The following is a 10,725-nucleotide window of genomic DNA, read 5'->3' as shown; positions in this document are numbered from 1 at the left end:
GTGAATCTCAGATGGTGCTTAGGATGGTCAACAGAAAACTGGACGAGGCACATGGGATGTAGTATGGATCTTAACAGTGGCTGCAAAGAAGCTACTCGTAAACAGTCCAGTTTATGTAGCTGCAAAACTATGTGACAGCACAGACTTTAACTGATGACTTGGAGCAACTCCTGTAAACTCCTGTACCTAGATCTGTGCAGAAAAACAGATGTTAACACGGGAAGCTTCCTTGCCAAAACAACTGTATAGTTTTAACAGCATGCTTGAATGAAGTTGAAGCCTCCAAACTGAATCTAGCTTTCTGGTTTGTTTGTTTCAAGCAATGGTCAATTTGGGGGCTGTAAATATATGCAGCATTTTCCAGAATATTAAAACAGGCAACAAATTAGTAACATTTATGTAAATAAGAAATAACCTATGTCACAATCCTACTCTTACAAGGGTTAAACACTATAACCGTCAGCATGCACCACCCCGATCTCTCAGGAAATGTAACAGGATATTACACATGTGCTATAACACATGGTGGATTTTGTGAAATGAGCAATTACACTGATAAACAGAGAACCTCTTCCAGGTGGAGGGATGTACACACAAACTGACTATCTGCTGGATAACCAGTGCCAAAACCCAAGCTAGATGAAAATTTAGGAATATCAGACATTTGTAACAGTGTCTCAGCAGTGATCGTGTCCCCATGAGAAAAAACTGTGCCAACAGAGAAAGTTCATCCCTAATCTCAATAACTTGATGGATAATTTTTACTCTAAGAATATACATTTATTTTAATACAACGTCACATTGCATTAGATTTTTATTTTTTTTATATATATATTAGATATGCAGAAGAGAGTTCAACAGCAGGATTCCCATAGAAGGTGAAAATGGGGTTTAGTGGGTTTATTCTTTTTTGGGGGTGTCAAGGTGTGCTTTCATCTGAATTATGGCTGTTCCCATTGCCTATAAACACATCTTTATGATGCATGCGAAAACAGTTTTAGCTCAGTACTTGCTAATAATTTGACTTAGGGATTTGTTCATTTTATGCCTATAAAGAAAAAGTTATAATCTATCTCTGAACCCTTCTGGTTTTGCTGGTTTCAAAATTAAATGAATAAGGAAACTGTCATCAATAGGTAACATTGACACAAGTTTCCATTTTAGTCACTATAATTTTTCAAGCACTTTAGACTCAAGCACACCTTTGGGCTATAAAATAATCTAATATTCTAATTGCATTTCACATTCAACTATTTCCTGTTTCTTGGACATCTGTTATGCATTGAGCTGCTGTTTCTGTTGGGATGGGCGCAACTTTTATATATTTTCCATTAACACAATGAACATAAAATCAAGGAATATATATTAGTATCTAGACTTCAAAAGTACATCATTCTGCATTTTGTCAAAATGCATGTTGACCCATCGACATATTTCTCAGTTGCCTCCTTCAACCACATCTCTGAAATTTCTTAACAGTCTTTTCAAATCTAACCTCTTTATGTTTTTATTTTCTGCTTCTTTTGACATCATTTTCAGCCGTATTCTTAGATTTTAATTAAAGTATATTTAACTTCAATCTTGATATGAATACCAAGGTGCTGCAATATTAGTCTTTTAATATGGCTTAACAATTCCTCTTGCTTGTTATCATAATCTTATCCAGCTTCTTATCTTCTAACAGTCGATCTTTATAGAGAGAGATTTTTTAAGGCATGATAATAATGCAGTAGAGAGCAAGATTTCTCATAATGACTGGATATTTAATTGGTAGCTGAAGGGAAGGCCATTTCACTTCTTAGGAACTATGTCATTTGTCTATAAAAATCAGAAATTCTATCTTTGCGCAGCACCACAGAACAGGGTACAAGGATTGCGAGACATTTGCAGCCTATTCTAATGCATCATATAATAACACTAGAAAACACATTCTGAGTTAGATAGAAAAATGTTATCTATATATACTATTTCTGTGTTCCAGGTCTCTTTCTCAGCTACTCTACCTTCTTTGTGCCTCAGAAACATTTTTTATTTAAATAAACTCATAAATATACATTTTAAATAAATATACATTTACTCATAAGTATATTCATAAATATACATTGAGTGAAAAACAGTTATTTTCCTTGTATATAAGAGGTGTAGACAAGCATTAAGCTCATCCCAGTATCTGTCAGTTCAGTTGACAGAATGAGCTGTAGCTTACACAAAGTGTAACAACCCTGTAGCAAGTAGTTCATTTCAAGGACTGTGCTGTACAGGTTTCCATGTACATTGGCAGAATATGGCATTTTCCTGTCCTATCAACCAAAGGGAAGGTATTTCTATCATATGGAAATTGGTTGGCACAACTAGTTCTCTGTGAGTATCTGGAAAAGGGACAACAAAACTGATTTTGTCAAGCACAAAAGAAGAGTGAAGGGCAATACCAGAGTAAATAATAATGTATTTAGGCATATACTTTAACAGATTTGAACAATACTGATCCAAGCAAAGCAAGTATAAAGTGATAAATGTAATAACCTCAAAAAATGAATATGAGAACCCATTTAGGCTTTTTACTAAAACTACAAAGGGTCGACTTACCATAAGCTACAAAAGATGTCATTAAATCATCGCTATTTACCAATAACTGCGTGTTGTGGTTTCTGAGCTGCTCCTGCCTCACCCAGTATTCTGAGTAACTACATAATACTCCAAGAATAATACTTGTAAGGAAGTTCCAAGTGTCAGACTGATGGAAAAATAAATAAATAAATAAAAATTAAAATTAAAAACAAAAAAAAAAGTCATATCTTATTGCAGTAATGAGAAACCCTATTCATCTCAGTGGGTCTAATCATAGGTGTGAAGGTTATCAGATTTGTCTCTTAAAATTATACCATGTTAAATGTAAGAGCACATAAAATGGTTTAATAAATGGGATACATCAAGTCATTTCAGTGGTGTTCTCTGAGTATAGTCTGTATACCAATAAAAATCTCCATGATTTTTCTTAATTCTATTAAGTACAACATCATCTCCTAATATTTATAGAGATCAAGCAGACTCACTTCAGGATGAGCCGTACATACATACCAGAGGTGCCATTTTCTGAAATGTAAACAGTTGGCATCTGCTGAGCCATAATCCCTAAATCAGAAACACAAATGTTTGGATTAACAAAAAGTATAAAGCCTCATTCTTTGTTGTTGACCTCTCAATGCATATTTTTTCACTTTCAGTGTTACATGCGTGACTGGCATTCTTTATCCAGGACTGGAAATTCAGGGTGGCTTTTTGCCATAGTAACCACAAAGAACAAAGGTGTTCAAATTCTAGGCAATCCAAACCTTCACTGAATCTCACTGACTTCAGGAGTTTTGAAATCAAGCCTTCAGTTCAATTCTACAGATATGATGCATCATGAAGTGGCTGAGACCTTATATTTTTAAGAAACATACAAATTACAGAATATATATTTTATATCTTTTTTGATTCCACAAATTTGTTTTGCTGGGGACACTAATTCTAAGTTTCAGGGAAGACAGAGATTGTCCACATGTGAAGGATCAACACTTTAAAACTGCAACAAAATAATAAAAATTAAAGTCAGTAAAGTACCCTTAAGTGCAATTTTAATCATTTTAATAAACATTTTCCATACTCTACTTCTATGTTCTATTCATTTCTAATGTCATTAGATTTCATTTTACTCTGTAAGATGAAAGGAAGCTTTTTAAATTTGTTGTTTAGTTAAACACATAGGATAGGTTAGGTGTTAAATTTTATGTCTGTGATTTTGAATTACTTCAAAATTATCAAAATAAATAACTTTTGTCTATTTAAATATGTGGGTCTTGTTTTCTATGCTGTTATATCTTCCCTGTCATAAGAAATCCAGAATTATAGTCAGAATAAAAAACGTGCCCTGAATCCTAGTGTTGATATTCACCTATTTCGCTTTTCAAAATGGTGTAATTTCACCAGGCATCATTTTAACCAAGTTGTAAAGGAAAGTATAATTCCACATTAAATAACATGCTGTGTATATTTTATCTGTTAGAGACCAATTCTGTACCTCTAACAGGAGAAAAAGCTGTTTCCAGTTGCTATGACTTTTAATGTTCATAATTTGCAATAACCCATATCCTGAAATCACTCAAGGGAAATCTAGTTCTTCTTCATGCTTACTCATACCCAAAAGGTCTTAGTGAACAATAGAAAATCATATTTTACTATGGCTGCAGCCTTGACACTAGAATTGACATGGTACAGTGAATTCGTATTTATAGTTTGTGCAACAGTACATTTGATCTTTGATTTTATTATTCTACTGCCACATAATTCATGTCCTTACAGATTTTATCATACTGAATTACTTATTCACCTCAAGCAAGGCCTAAAAAATAAGAACTGTCCCTCTTTAATCATATCCATGGAAAGGATCTAACAGCTGTAAACACTGTTCTGGCTGTGGGTTTCTTCATGTGCATAAATCTGTACACAACCCATAAGCAGAACACCAACTTGGGTGAAAAAAATTATCTTCTGATTTCTTATCTGAGATATGTTCTGTGCCAGTAATAATACTGGCAAAGAGTGTCCCAAACCTTGGGTTAGTTTCTATTGTAGAATAATATTTGTACCTTTTGTACAGAAAAGAGAATTCTTTCTAATATTAAAATGCAGAATTATAACAGCCACCATTAGTAGGATCTATTCAGGGTTTTTCAACTTTTTTTCTGTTTCAACTTGTGAATATTAATGTCTCATTTTTTGGTGAAAAACCTAGGAAGAATATTCTTAGAATCACAAATGTACCTGAGAAATTTAAAGTCATCACTTTTATTTTAATTACCAAGTTTACTTCATCATCATTGTGCAATTCTATTATCAACCACATGTATCAGTACAGGCTGGGGGATGACCTGCTGGAGAGGATCTCTGCAGAGAAGGACCTGGGGGTCCTGGTGGATGACACGTTGACCATGAGCCAGCAGTGCGCCCTGTTGGCCAAGAAGGCCAATGGGATCCTGGCGTGCATTAAAAGGAGCATGGCCAGCAGGTCAAGGGAGGTGATCCTCCCCCTCTACTCTGCCCTGGTCAGGCCTCACCTGGAGTACTATGTCCAGTTCTGGGCTCCCCGGTACAAAAAAGACAGGGATCTCCTGGAAAGAGTTCAGCGGAGGGCCACAAAGATGATACGGGGCCTGGAGCATCTTCCCTATGAGGAAAGGCTGAGAGACCTGGGTCTGTTCAGCCTGGAGAAAAGAAGACTGAGAGGGGATCTTATCAGTGTTTACAAATACCTTAAGTGTGGGAGACAGAGGGATTTGGCCAACCTCTTTTCAGTGGTTTGTGGGGACAGGACAAGGGGCAATGGCCACAAAATGGGTCACAGGAAGTTCCACACCAACATGCAAAAGAACTTCTTCACAGTAAGGGTAACAGAGCACTGGAACAGGCTGCCCAGGGAGGTTGTGGAGTCTCCTTCTCTGGAGATATTCAAAGCCCATCTGGACGCCTACCTGGGCAACCTGCTCTAGGGAACCTGATTTGGCAGGGGTTGGACCCGATGATCTCTTGAGGTCCCTTCCAACCCCTACAATTCTATGATTCTGTGAATCTGTGATTCTATATTCATATCGTATACCTGCACGCCCCTTTGATGAGTACTGCAACGGGAAGAAAAAACCTACAGGAATTAAAAGCCTTGTTTCTTTGTTTGTTTGTTTCAAAATGTGTCAGTGACTATGGACCGCTACACTTCCAGAAAAACTGCTACACTTTACAGAAAATAAAGGAAATTTGAATGAAATAAATGTAAACACAAGGATTTAATGACTTGACAACATCGAATTTGAAGACAAGCCTGAAGTGATATTTAGAGAATCAATTCTGAAGAAGCCTGCTTGTCATCTAGCTTCCAACAACGAAAAATTATGATTTTTTTTTTTTTTGGTAATTCAGGGTATTCTGAATTGGGCAATTCAGTCTATCCAACTACCAGGGAATATCTATATCCCCTGCTATCTATATACAGTCTATCCATACCAGGGAATGCGCATATGACATATATATAGCTCAGAAGGAAGAAAGAGGAAGAAGAAGAGGAAGAAGAAGAGGAAGAAGAAGAAGAAGAAGAAGAAGAAGAAGAAGAAGAAGAAGAAGAAGAAGAAGAAGAAGAAGAAGAAGAAGAAGAAGAAGAAGAAGAAGAAGAAGAAGAAGAAGAAGAAACTTAACCTCAGAAACCATTGATAAGTTTAAATTATTTAATTTAAATTAGTTTTCTGTGGTTTGGCTTCTAGTAAAATATTAGTGAGTACATAAAAATATTTCATACACCTAATCAGATCTACTCTAACGTAAAATTCTTTCTTTTCAGGTTGGAAATTAGGAGAAATAGAAAGAGTAAACTACTCAGAAAGAGTAGTTAGGCATTGGAACAGATTGCCTAGGGAGGTGGTGGAGTCACCATCCCTGGGGATGTTTAAGGAAAGGTTGGATGTGGTGCTTATGGACATGGTTTAGTGGGTAATATTGGTGGTAGGAGGATGGTTGGACCAGATGATCTTGGAGGTCTTTTCTGACCTTAACTATTCTATGATTCTATGAAAATCCCTGAACCCCTGTCCTTTCTTCAAAGGCCTGGCAGAAAACTGAGTTTCCTACTTATAGGAAAGTTTATATTGGTTTATATTGCTTAGTTTATATTTTTCTAACTAAAAGCCAGAGTGCCCTGAAAAGTTAAGCTGGCACCAGTAAATGCCATCAACATACCATATCACAACCGTTCATGTTTATTTAATTAGACTTTACTCTTTCTTGCCTCTCATCTTGAATGGTATTTATGCATTTGTTATTCTCCAGGCCCATTTTTAACAGTCCCTTCAAAACAAAACATAAAATCAATGATGCTGAAGTTTACATAGGCTTGATATTAGGCAAAAAATGAAAGTGCCTAGCCCTGCTGTCTATAGGATGCATTTATGTAGTTCTCCATGTAGCACTTTTAAAACAGGGTAAGTGACAGCAATCTCATTCTGAGAAGAGGAAGAGCCATATGGCTCCATTTTATGGGTAGCTGGTTTTATTATAGCTCAGAACAAAACATTTGTGATCTTTAAACAGATTCAGATTACTCATGTAGATGGGCAAAGTAGCCATGCATGGTGTTGTACTGCATTTTTCCCTAATAAATATGTAAATTCAGCAGGATTTTCTTATGTTTTGCATAGTTACTTAAGATAAGACTACAGTAATTAGTTCGTACCTGTAGTCTCTAGTCCCTCCAATTAAAAATACTATAAGAATGCATTTTATTGCTTCAAAGGCATTGCAACAACAGAACAGGGCATTCTGTGGTGCATTGCCATATTGCTATTTGAAATACATAGACACTAGAAAAGGTTGCAAGTTCACATTTCGGTCACCGTGTATGTTTGTGTGTGCAGGTGCCTGGGTACCCGCATGCATGCATACATGAATACTAGATCTTTGAATGGATCCTAAACTGCTTGCTTTGGCTTTGCTTCTTCCTCTCAGTACTGAGCTGTACATACAGATTGAAAGTGAGAAACTGGTAAATACAGTATCTAGTTTCATTGTAACCCCTTCCTGATTGATGACATGCCTTCTCCCAAGATCCAGCATTATAGTGCAAAACAATTGGTATAACCTGAAGCTAAAACTGCTCCTTGGAGGTCTGCTTCTTTTCTAGGGAAATATGGTTTTCATTAATACCAATGTTCAGATTCAGGAAAAAAAAATGTGCCTGAGATAGTGTATTATACTCAGAACTTTAAGCTATTGCTCTTCTTAATGGTACTAATCTGTTTTCCTACAGAGAACCAAGTGAATTTGTTACCTGTCATTGCATCCCCATGTTCATCTCTTAATACTTGTGGGTGTGATACAAACCACCTAAAAGAAATTCACTGCCTCTTTTACTGCCCAGACAAGGCTGTTTTCTGTGTTCCACCAATACAATTTTCCTGTTGCACATTTTGGTTTGGTAAGTGCTAATGCAAAGATTCTTACCTACTGCTTTTAAAATGCTTACTGACCTATAGAGACACAAAAAGTAAACAACAGTTAACAAATTGCTCTAACAGACAACACAGTCCCTCAGGAGACAATCATAACATTGACACCAGCATTGAGATGTTCTCTCTCCCGAGCACCATTAGCAGTAACTTTATCACTGAGTGTTTATATAATTCTGAAACGTCAGTCCCAAGACTGGGGGGTTCTCCAGGTCAGAAGTTAACAATAGGCAAAACCACTTCACTATTATTTTCATAGTCTATTGAAAAGAAAGACGAAAACAACCTAAAGTCTTAAACTTCCAGCTAAGAGCCCCAGTAATACAAGAATTTACAGATAGCAAAACCAAACTGTGAACACAAGTGAGCAGGGTATTGATTTTTTTCTTAAATGTTATACAAAAGGACAAGTTGTGTCTTTTTACTGTTTTTATTTTGTTTCAATTGATAGTTTATTTTGCTTTTAGTCTGATTTTCTCCTGAATTGGCCAGAAAAGCAGTAATTTTGAGGACATAGTGTCACTATAGATAATAAGCTGGATGGTGGGATGCTATGTGAAGACAAATATAACCCTTGTAAGACTTAATAGTTAAACAGTAAACAGAAATTTGTGCAGAATTATTTGTTCACATTTGCATGACTTTTACTGGAAAGACATCTGTTATTATGTCATGTTGAAAAGGATATTGAAAATCAAAATATATATACATAAAATAGTTTTGAAATGAAAAAAAAAAAGAAGGGGAAAATGCACCAAGAGCAAGACAAAAGTGAAGTTCTTTCTACTAACTTAGTTAAGGCAGAAGTCACTTGACTGCGGCTGTTAGATACCTACAGGCAAAAAGTATCTGTGACAATTAAAAGCCTTCTAATTTAGGAGGAAGGAATGTATAATTAGGGAGCCAAGAATTCCATTCTGACTATCACTTCCACCCCCACCCCCAAGAAAAATAACAATGGAATTTTTTGACAGTTGGAGCAACTTTTATCCTTCTGAAAGATACACCACATCTTAGACTGAAACTATGGAGGCTGACAGAGAAATTCTGGGACTCTGCCATGCAGGAGGATAGACTTGATAATAATGTACAATTTCTTCTGCCCTTAATATCTATTTCTGAAGTTAGGAATCTATAAATCAACCAAGAAGAATCTGGGTCTCAGTCATATATATTTTATCTTGTAATTACATTTCCCTTTGAGGATTGTAATTCAGTTCTCTTACAAGTTTTTTCTCTAAAACTTTTCTACAGATCCCCAAAATAGACTCTTTCACATTCTAATAATTAGACCTTGAACCAAATAGAAGCTCTTCAGCTCAAGACTCTGAATTGTCACGAGGAAAATTTAAATAAACATCATTTTAGCTTCTTTGTTATGACTGAATACATCAATAATCTAGCATTAAATGTGTTAATGTCTGTTATAGCCCTTGAGCTATACCAATATGTGGTTCTATTTTGATCATGCTTGATATGCTATGTCTTGACTAGGACTTATTCCATTCTGTTTCTACAGGTTAGTGAGACTTTAATCAAGAAAAAAATTCTAATGAACAGCAATTTGAAACAGAGCATTTGGAAAGGTCAAAATGGTACGCTACATCCTTATTATCCAAAAGAACAGATGAGTTTAATATCCTGGCAGCGTTTTCCTGTGAAGAAGATATTAAACAAGAGCTGAAAATGGCACAAGGTTCCCTCTTCCTTTCTTGTGACAAAGATTGTAACAAATGATGAAACTGTACAGAATAAATCTCATCCTGCTTTAATGTTCAGACTGGGGATCCTGCCTAGATTTCAAAAGCCTAAGCTAACCAAACAGACAACACACATGGTATTTGTTTCAGGTGTATCCACATGAAGCAGAAGTCTTTTAAAATACTTTTTCCTACTTACATGACCTGATTTCCATCAATATTTTCTAGTCTTAAAAATGGGAAGAAATGGTAACAGAAGGTACACAGTGCAGTGAGTTTCAAAAAGCAGTGTTGAACTGCAACAAATAACGTACTGCATCAGCCCTGCTTAAAATGTAGAGTTGTCATCTTCAGTTTGAATAGACTGCAGAATACAAACAATGTATTCCAGCACACAATGCATTGTAAGTGTTCTGCTTTGGAGAGTCCCTGAAGGTATGGAAATGTTTGAAGGCAAAGGAATTTGCAGTATATCCCATAGGTTGTTAGCAATTTGATTAATACAAGGAGCTGTCACTATGTGCTTCCTTAAATCTTTAAATTGGTCTTCATGTTAAATCTTATTTTTACAACTGAAAAAATGCTTTGCTTAAAGATTAAAAAAAAAAAAGTAAGCATGACATACACCTTTGTTAGTCACTTGCATTCATTCCACCTGAGATATGAGAAGTCTGCTATTAAGTAAGAATATAACAAGTTATATATATATTCATAATTATTAAAGAAAAAAATATAATATTCCTAATATTATTCCTGTCTTCAAGTAATGCTGGCTGAAGTAGGATTACATGGTTTGGCACAAGAACTCGCAAGTAGAAATCATATGGAACCTCTTTTTTCCACACCATTTATGGAATACATCCAGAAAAATAAAAAAAGAAAAAATCTCCATGGTACATTACATGCAGTTTCTTGCTGGGAAAAGCCATTTTGCTTTTGTCAAAAAAAAAAAAAAAAAAACCTAAAATATGTTTTCCACGTCTTGAGTGAATATATGT

General features: G+C 35.6%; 1 long non-coding RNA gene across 1 annotated transcript; it reads left to right on the top strand.

Annotated features, from left to right (window-relative positions):
- Positions 1 to 7,463: 7,463 nt before the first annotated feature.
- On the top strand, positions 7,464 to 10,323 carry LOC121067646. Its single transcript, XR_005818365.1, has 2 exons — positions 7,464 to 7,996; positions 9,547 to 10,323. It is a non-coding gene; the product is annotated as an uncharacterized LOC121067646 (long non-coding RNA).
- The last annotated feature ends 402 nt before the right edge of the window (positions 10,324 to 10,725 follow it).

Source organism: Cygnus olor, chromosome 3, assembly GCF_009769625.2.
Source record: "Cygnus olor isolate bCygOlo1 chromosome 3, bCygOlo1.pri.v2, whole genome shotgun sequence".
NCBI classification, from domain to species: Eukaryota; Metazoa; Chordata; class Aves; order Anseriformes; family Anatidae; genus Cygnus; species Cygnus olor.
This window is presented reverse-complemented; position numbering and strand designations above follow the sequence as displayed.